Source organism: Montipora capricornis, chromosome 10 (genome assembly GCF_036669925.1).
Source record: "Montipora capricornis isolate CH-2021 chromosome 10, ASM3666992v2, whole genome shotgun sequence".
Taxonomy (NCBI): Eukaryota; Metazoa; Cnidaria; class Anthozoa; order Scleractinia; family Acroporidae; genus Montipora; species Montipora capricornis.
Genome location: NC_090892.1, coordinates 35,614,762 through 35,623,832, shown reverse-complemented (window position 1 = coordinate 35,623,832; position 9,071 = coordinate 35,614,762). Strand labels below are relative to the sequence as shown.

The 9,071-nt window shown below is 37.5% G+C and overlaps 1 long non-coding RNA gene across 1 annotated transcript; it reads left to right on the top strand.

Moving 5' to 3' along the window:
- The first annotated feature begins 2,452 nt into the window (after positions 1-2,452).
- On the top strand, positions 2,453-3,622 carry LOC138018723 (uncharacterized). The gene is made up of 2 exons (XR_011126057.1): positions 2,453-2,811; positions 3,178-3,622. It is a non-coding gene; the product is annotated as an uncharacterized lncRNA (long non-coding RNA).
- Positions 3,623-9,071: the final 5,449 nt, after the last annotated feature.

Here is a 9,071-nt window from a genome sequence, read left to right as displayed (position 1 = left end):
CTTTTTTGGAAGAAAAATTAAAAATGCAAGAAGAAGCTAATGATATTTCTATTGAGAGGGCACACCCTCTTGGTAAGAGGAGAGAAAACAAATCGCGCCCAATTATTGTAAAATTCAGCTTTCATAGGGATAAAGAGCGTATTCTTTCCAATGCTTACAAATTGGCGGGCACAGGCTTTGGAATTTCACAACACTTCCAGCAAGCAATTGTTGTCATAAGGAAAGAACTGGTCAAAGTTATGAAAGAAGCGAAGAAAGAGGGTCGCGAGGGAAAGCTAAATTATGACAAATTGTACATAGGCGGCCGAAGATATAGACCAAAGAGTGTTTAAGTGCGGGCCCGCTGAATCTGGAAATTCTTTTCAAGTGCCTTGAAGGGACCAGAAACCGGACCTAAACCAAATATTTGCTTTTTATATCTATATACATGTATACATTTCTTAATTATTGTTGTAGTCGTATGTGTACATGTAAGCTTATTATTATTATTATTTTTTTCTTAGTAATCGAGGAAGGGTTAACAACTCTAGTCGAAATGTGGGGAAGTCGAAAAACTGTTATAATGCAAGATGTCTAAAATAACTATATCCTCTTTAAACGTGAGAGGTTTGGCTAACAACGATAAACGAAGAGAAATATTCCAGTGGCAATTTACATGATGCAAGAGGCTCATTGTACAAAGAATTCCTTTGGACTTTGGGCGGCTGAATGGGGATACACAGCCTTATTTCACGGCATCGCAAGTAACAAAGCAGGTGTCGCTATTCTTTTTAATAACAATTTTTCTTTCAAAATCTTGAAACAATTCTGTGATAAAGAAGGAAGATGTATATATCATTATTGATCTGGAAGTCGGTGAGCTGACTTTAACAATTTGTAACATCTATGCTCCAAACAAGGACGATCCGTATTTTTTTGAAGCTGTCTTTAAGGAATTTTTGTCTTTCAGATGTGATGAAATCCTTTTTGGCGGTTATTTCAATGGGAGGATCACCATCTACGCATTCGAATTCCTTAAAGGTGCTGAAATCTCTTCAAGACAATTTAGATTTAACGGACATATGGAGAGATCTGAACCCGGAGGAAAAAAGATTTATTTGGAGACAGAACAAGCCCGAAGTACATTGCCGTTTAGACTTCTTTCTGGTAAGTGAAAGCATTACCGGCAGGGTTTCTAAAGCTGATATTCTTCCGCACTATAAAACAGACCACTCTCTTTGTACAATGGAAGTGAACTATCACTCGAATAAAAGAGGACCAGGTTTTTGGAGATTAAATTCGGCGCTTTTGAGTGAAAATGAGTATATAAATGCCATTAAGGCGTCAATTGCTCAAATGTTAACGCAATATGAAAATGACGCTGAGGTAGATGAAGTATTATTATGGGAAATGATTAAACTTGAAATTAGAGCTACTTCGATAAAATATTCTAAGATTAAAATGAAGGGGATGAAAAAGATAGAAGACACCATTGAAAGTGAAACAACCTCATTAGAAAAGCAGTTGGAGAGTGATTCAGATAACAATAAAGTCGCTCTTGCGGAGCAACTAAAGATCAAGAAAAAAGAATTGGAAAGTATATTCATTGAATACAAAGCAAAAGGTGCTATTATTAGATCTAAGGCCAAATGGTACAATGAAGGCGAGAAAAACAGACATTGTAAAAGAAAAACAATTGTGCAGATTAAGGGAAACAACGGTTCTTATCTAACGAATGATTCAGATATCCTAGAAGAATGTAACTCCTTTTGCGGCTCTCTTTATACTTCATGGACCTCTGCTACCGTACGTAAGGAACTGGAAAATTCGTTTCTTGATCAGGAACTCCCAAAACTTAATGATGATAATAAACAAAAATGCGAAGGACTTCTCACGGCAAAAGAATGTTTGGAAGCGGTTAAATTAATGGAATCCGGCAAATCACCAGGAACGGACGGACTTCCTGCCGAATTTTATAAGGTCTTTTGGAAGGATATATCGCCAAACCTTGTTAGCTCTCTTAACAGGAGAGTTAAGTTAGGAGGGGCATTATCTCTCTTATCCCTAAGAAGGACAAGGCACTTGACGAACTAAAACATTGGAGACCCTTAACTTTACTAAATTGTGATTATAACTTTATGACGAGACGCAAGTGGGTCTGAACTGGAAGTACCCGTTTTTTGAATCCAATTAAGTTGTGGTTTACTCAGTAATGACTCTTCTGTCAACAAAGAGGGGTAATAGGATTAACATGTCAGTTATCTAATTTAGCCTTGACGAATAACATGCGTTTCTGTCATTTGAGAATAAGCCATTTTGTTCGTTTCAATCACATGAGCACGGCACAGCCACGTTGATCATTGTGATTTTCTTGCGCGCGCTAAGACATCGCGGAAGGTTATTCACGATTTTCTCGGGTACAGAGCCCGTAGTTCTTAGATCTAAGGAAAAAAGTGGTATGTGTCAAGCAACATAGGTTATGGAGACCGTCTGAGCTGCTGGTGCGCTTTCCAGAGGAATTTGCTCGGTAGATGGAGCTCCGTTTAAAGGAAAAGCTTCTACAGCAGATAAAATCGTCACTTCATCGTTTGGATTAATCGTTGTATTCCTTCGTCATACACCGGATTCACCACTGTATCAAGATGAGCTATTTGAACGGCTAAGAGAATTTTTAAACAGCCTTGACCTTAGCCTTTGCAGAAATCAAGTTATCGGTGCTGGCTGGCTGACTCCACCGAATTGCCGTTTGAAAATGCCATTGTCATCTCACATCAAATGAACAATGATACTGGCTGCGTCTTACTAACCCCGCCGGACAGCTGTTCAAGTAAGGTAAGTTGCAATCGAGCCATTTGTGGTCACGTAAAACTGGGGCAAAACAGGCAAAATGAAAGGAAAATTCGAAAAGAAGTGTCGGATGTTTATTTTTCGCTTAAAATGTTTGTTCGCGATAGATTTTCATGATCCAGAAGCTTATTTCACATTAGGAGCCTTGTAAACGTTCTTTTCAAGTCTTGCGAACATTGTTATTTTGATGAAAGCAACAGACTTTCGTATTTTATTTCCTAAGCTTATTGTTAATTGACGATTCAATACCTACTCAATGTTCTACATCTCCGAACATGAAGGAATGCCAAAGTAAAGATATCAACACCCATAAACATAGTTAAGACTTGCTTATTGCCTTTTTTTTTCTAGATCAACTGGAATTCGTGATGATGTGGAGTTTTTACTCGAAGAAGAACTGAGCAGTATCCAGCTTTATGAATTGCACATGGTTTATGCGAAATACTACTTCTGGGTTATATTGGGCTTTTGCCGTATAAATTGACTCTCTTAAAGATGTAAATAATGCATTAAGAAGTTATGGCCCTAAATCCTTCAAGGGTGATAGGCTCACAGAAATGAAGAACAAACAGAAATTGGAAAACACAATGTCGATGTCATGTGTGCGAAAGTAAAATTGAAGCTTTCTTTCTAAATACTTATTGCTATGTGGCTCTCCAGAATGTAATTATTCATAGATGTGTGGCTTTCCAGGATTTAATTCATTATCAATGACATTTTGGAACACATTACGTGTAGCTTGAGCCTAAGGCTTGTGACTTTCTTTCGACAATAATATAAACGTCTGTCAAATTTCCATCATTTGAGGCTTTAGTATATCTAGTAGGAAGTAAATACATGTAGAATGTAGTCTGTCAATATTTTACTACAAAGGTATCAATATTATTATTGCGTTAAGGTCACACAAAACGTGGCATTCTGGCCAATCTTGATGAAATTGGGGAATATTCTCTTCCAATATTTTAAATCTCTTCTGCATAACTTAACTGATCAGTTTTCAGCTAGAACTGGTGATGTTAAGAGTAGGATCCATATAGACCATCGTAGTGTGCAACTGCTGCTTTTAAAAAATCGTTTCCTATTGTCAAAGCTTGGTTATACTAATGAGGTTCACAGTGGCATCCAGATGTATCGTTGGAGTGTGCAACTGTTAACTTTTAACATTCTTGTCCGATTGTAAAAGCTTGGTTACTAATGAGGTTGATAGTGGCATCCAGATGTGTCGTCGGAGTGTGCAACTATTGACTTTTAACATTCTTGTCTTATTGTAAAAGCTTGGTTACTAATGAGGTTGATAGTGGCATCCAGATGTGTCGTCGGAGTGTGCAACTATTGACTTTTAACATTCTTGTCCTATTGTAAAAGCTTGGTTACTAATGAGGTTGATAGTGGCATCCAGATGTGTCGTCAAAGTGTGTAACTATTGACGTTTAACATTCTTGTCCTATTGTAAAAGCTTGGTTACTAATGAGGTTAATAGTGGCATCCAGATGTGTCGTCGGAGTGTGCAACTATTGACTTTAAACATTCTTGTCTTATTGTAAAAGCTTTGTAACTAAAGAGGTTGATAGTGGCATCCAGATATGTCGTCAGGGTGTGCAACTATTGACTATTAACATTCTTGTCTTATTGTAAAAGCTTGGTTACTAATGAGGTTGATAGTGACATCCAGATGTGTCGTCGGAGTGTGCAACTATTGACTTTTAACATTCTTGTCTTATTGTAAAGGCTTGGTTACTAATGAGGTTGATAGTGGCATCCAGATGTGTCGTCGGAGTGTGCAACTATTGACTTTTAACATTCTTGTCTTATTGTAAAAGCTTGGTTACTAATGAGGTTGATAGTGGCATCCAGATGTGTCATCGGAGTGTGCAACTATTGACTTTTAACATTCTTGTCTTATTGTAAAAGCTTGGTTACTAATGAGGTTGATAGTGGCATCCAGATGTGTCATCGGAGTGTGCAACTATTGACTTTTAACATTCTTGTCTTATTGTAAAAGCTTGGTTACTAATGAGGTTGATAGTGGCATCCAGATGTGTCGTCGGAGTGTGCAACTATTGACTTTTAACATTCTTGATCTATTATAAAAGCTTTGTTACTAATGTGTTTGATAGTGGCATCCAGATTTGTCGTCAGGGTGTGCAACTATTGACTATTAACATTCTTGTCTTATTGTAAAAGCTTGGTTACTAATGAGGTTGATAGTGACATCCAGATGTGTCGTCGGAGTGTGCAACTATTGACTTTAAACATTCTTGTCTTATTGTAAAAGCTTTGTAACTAAAGAGGTTTATAGTGGTATCCAGACGTATCGTCGGAGTGTGCAACTATTGACTTTTAACATTCTTGTCTTATTGTAAAAGCTTGGTTACTAATGAGGTTGATAGTGGCATCCAGATGTGTCGTCGGAGTGTGCAACTATTGACTTTTAACATTCTTGTCTTATTGTAAAAGCTTGGTTACTAATGAGGTTGATAGTGGCATCCAGATGTGTCGTCGGAGTGTGCAACTATTGACTTTTAACATTCTTGTCTTATTGTAAAAGCTTGGTTACTAATGAGGTTGATAGTGGCATCCAGATGTGTCGTCGGAGTGTGCAACTATTGACTTTTAACATTCTTGTCTTATTGTAAAAGCTTGGTTACTAATGAGGTTGATAGTGGCATCCAGATGTGTCGTCGGAGTGTGCAACTATTGACTTTTAACATTCTTGTCCTATTCTAAAGTCTTGGTTACTAATGAGGTTGATAGTGGCATCCAGATGTGTCGTCGGAGTGTGCAACTATTGACTTTTAACATTCTTGTCTTATTGTAAAAGCTTGGTTACTAATGAGGTTGATAGTGGCATCCAGATGTGTCATCGGAGTGTGCAACTATTGACTTTTAACATTCTTGTCTTATTGTAAAAGCTTGGTTACTAATGAGGTTGATAGTGGCATCCAGATGTGTCGTCGGAGTGTGCAACTATTGACTTTTAACATTCTTGTCTTATTGTAAAAGCTTGGTTACTAATGAGGTTGATAGTGGCATCCAGATGTGTCGTCGGAGTGTGCAACTATTGACTTTTAACATTCTTGTCTTATTGTAAAAGCTTGGTTACTAATGAGGTTGATAGTGGCATCCAGATGTGTCATCGGAGTGTGCAACTATTGACTTTTAACATTCTTGTCTTATTGTAAAAGCTTGGTTACTAATGAGGTTGATAGTGGCATCCAGATGTGTCATCGGAGTGTGCAACTATTGACTTTTAACATTCTTGTCTTATTGTAAAAGCTTGGTTACTAATGAGGTTGATAGTGGCATCCAGATGTGTCGTCGGAGTGTGCAACTATTGACTTTTAACATTCTTGTCCTATTATAAAAGCTTAATTACTAATGAGGTTGATAGTGGCATCCAGATGTGTCGTCCGAGTGTGCAACTATTGACTTTTAACATTCTTGTCCTATTATAAAAGCTTGGTTACTAATGAGGTTGATAGTGACATCCAGATGTGTCGTCGGAGTGTGCAACTATTGACTTTAAACATTCTTGTCTTATTGTAAAAGCTTGGTTACTAAAGAGGTTGATAGTGGCCTCCAGACGTATCGTCGGAGTGTGCTACTGTTGACTTTAAGCAGCCCTATCCTGATGTAACAGCTTGGTTACTAATGATGATGTCTGAAATATTGGTTAAAGTTACTAATATTTATTAAGGCGTTTTGCCCTCGTGTACTGCATCAAATCGAGAATAGCTTTTGGTAGCACTTATTTTGAATTGGAGTTATCTGTTTGTTTTTGTCTGCAATTTACGACATTTCTGTAAGTAAATCATGTTAATCTGAGTAATTAAAAACTAGGTGTGGTTTTAGGCAGTGATAAAATACAACCACACCTGCTCGGATATGTTTTTCTAGGAAGGAATATACTGAGTACATATTAGAGGATGATGATTATTGTCTCCTGATTATTACTTTCTTATTTCTTTTATAGTGGCAATTTTAATTATTCTTGACTGAGTTAAGGAAATGAAGAATCAAACTGGGTTAAAATGATTTTAACCCAAATTTTATTTTGAACTATGACAATGATGAGTTTAATCGAATGCAAACTGATGAGCAATTTGCAGACAAGCAATATAACTTTTGTCAATGAAAACGAAATTGGGTGTTCCAAAAAAGAAGACCCGAAGACCCCGAAAACTCGAAAAAGTAACCCAAAACCCTCAATTTGGCTAACCCTAGGCCTAAAGTTGGTTTTTTGAGTCACCTCAAGCGAAGTTCAAGTCCTTCATTCCCTACAACTTGTTTCAAAGTGAAAGCTAGGCGATCCGCCATATTTAGCTGAGTAACCACTCTCCACATGTGGCCGGGCACCTTCATTTCCCGTCGGATGTACACTGTTACACTCTAGGTCTAAAAACCAACTTTAGGCCTAGGGTTGAAGGTTTTGAGTTACTTTTTTCGAGTTTTCGGGGTCTTAGGTTCTTCGTTTTCGAGACACCCAACGAAATGCCCTTTTTATAATGTACTTTTTGAAGCAGTGTTACGAAATAGCAAGAAATTAAAAAAAGACAACAAATACCAGTAATCTCGCTATCTGATTGACTAATTAAGAGTCTTGACAACGCTGTTCGCGTCATTTTGGGAAATAAACCAATCATATTGCTAGCAAGTTTTTGACAACGCTTCGCTCTTTCTTTTTCTGATCTTGGGCACGCTCTGAAATGGGTTTCGACAAAACACTGACCCCCGTTAACTGACCCCCTTACTGACCCCCCTACTGACCCCCTAAAAAATCAATGGGAAAATGAATACTGCTTACTTAAGCCTCAACAACCCTTTTTAAACAGCATTGTTCAACAGTATTTAAGTCTAAGCACCCATTTTAAAAAGGTTAGTTTTCGATTATTGTTGTGATGGCCGATTACTTCATGTAAGCTAACCTTTTTAAAATGGGTGCTTAGACTTAAATATTGCTGAACAATGCTGTTTAAAAAGGGTTTTTGAGGCTTATGTAAGAAGTATTCATTTTTACAATGATTTTAGAGGGGTTCAGTAGGGGGGTCAGTAGGGGGGTCAGTTGACCGAGGGTCAGTGTTTTGTCGAAACCCCTCTGAAATAAACATTTACTTTGACGTTGAATGAATAAACTCGAATCCAAACTCGAACATGCCTTTCTCCCTGAATATTGTGGTAAAAAAGAAATAGAATGTAGTTCAGAGGTTTCTGTACTCTTATAGACAACGATATTCGTTATCACAGGTCAACATTGTGACCACTGTGATTAATATCGTTGTCGATAGGAGTACAGACAACGCTGAACCACAACATTCGATTTATTATGTTACCGAGCAAAATTAAAGACGAAGACGTGTTTAAGCTGCATATAATTTGGCTAGTGTTTAAATTAATTTACGCATTGGTGTAGCTCCTTGAGTTTACATCTAAAAAGCGAGATCATTTTGCGTATTGTACTTCCTAATGTCATTTAGGTTCTGCAAGTTTTTAATACGTGGCATTTCATGATCCACCAAGTAATTAAAAATGAAAGCGTGGTTTAGCGGCGTCGAAATAAATATTTGACGGGAAAAGCAATGATTGTATGCACCGGCGTATAAAAACTACAAAGGTAACGAAGAGCATTAATAAAATGTTGCTTCTCGATTTGTTTTTAAATTATCTCCTTGTCAAGTCGTGATCCACAGTTGAGAATTTCACTCAAGTCAAATCAGGATGTTCGTCTGCTGGCATGCTTGTTGAGAGTGTTTTAGAGTGAAATTGTCTTAGATTTCTTTTGGAAGAATCAAGAGAGAGACCCTTCAAAGTTCCCCTCAGTCTGGCACCCGAGTTAAACAAAGGCGAAAGGCAAAGAACAAAAAGTGACATTTTTCCCTTGGGATACACGCTTACGCTTGTATGTGTAAGTGTATTAGCATTCGCATAATTTTTATTATCTCGCAGCTTTTCTCGACAGTCAACCCTTTGTCGTTGCTATGTAAATTCCTTTTTTTGGACAAAATATAAAACCCAAAAACAAACAACCAGATGAGTCTCTAATTTAAAGATCCTGAGTCACGTCCGAACGTTGGTACGAACGACACTTTCAATTAACATGTAATAGCTCTGTTGTCTTCCATCGTTAAAGTTCTAATTTTCATGTGTCTGCTGAGTGAAATAAACGTCAACCAATTTCGTTAACAAGACATTTGCTGACAGCTTGAAGGCAGACTTTAACGCCTTGGGCTTTCAAAGTGTTACATTCA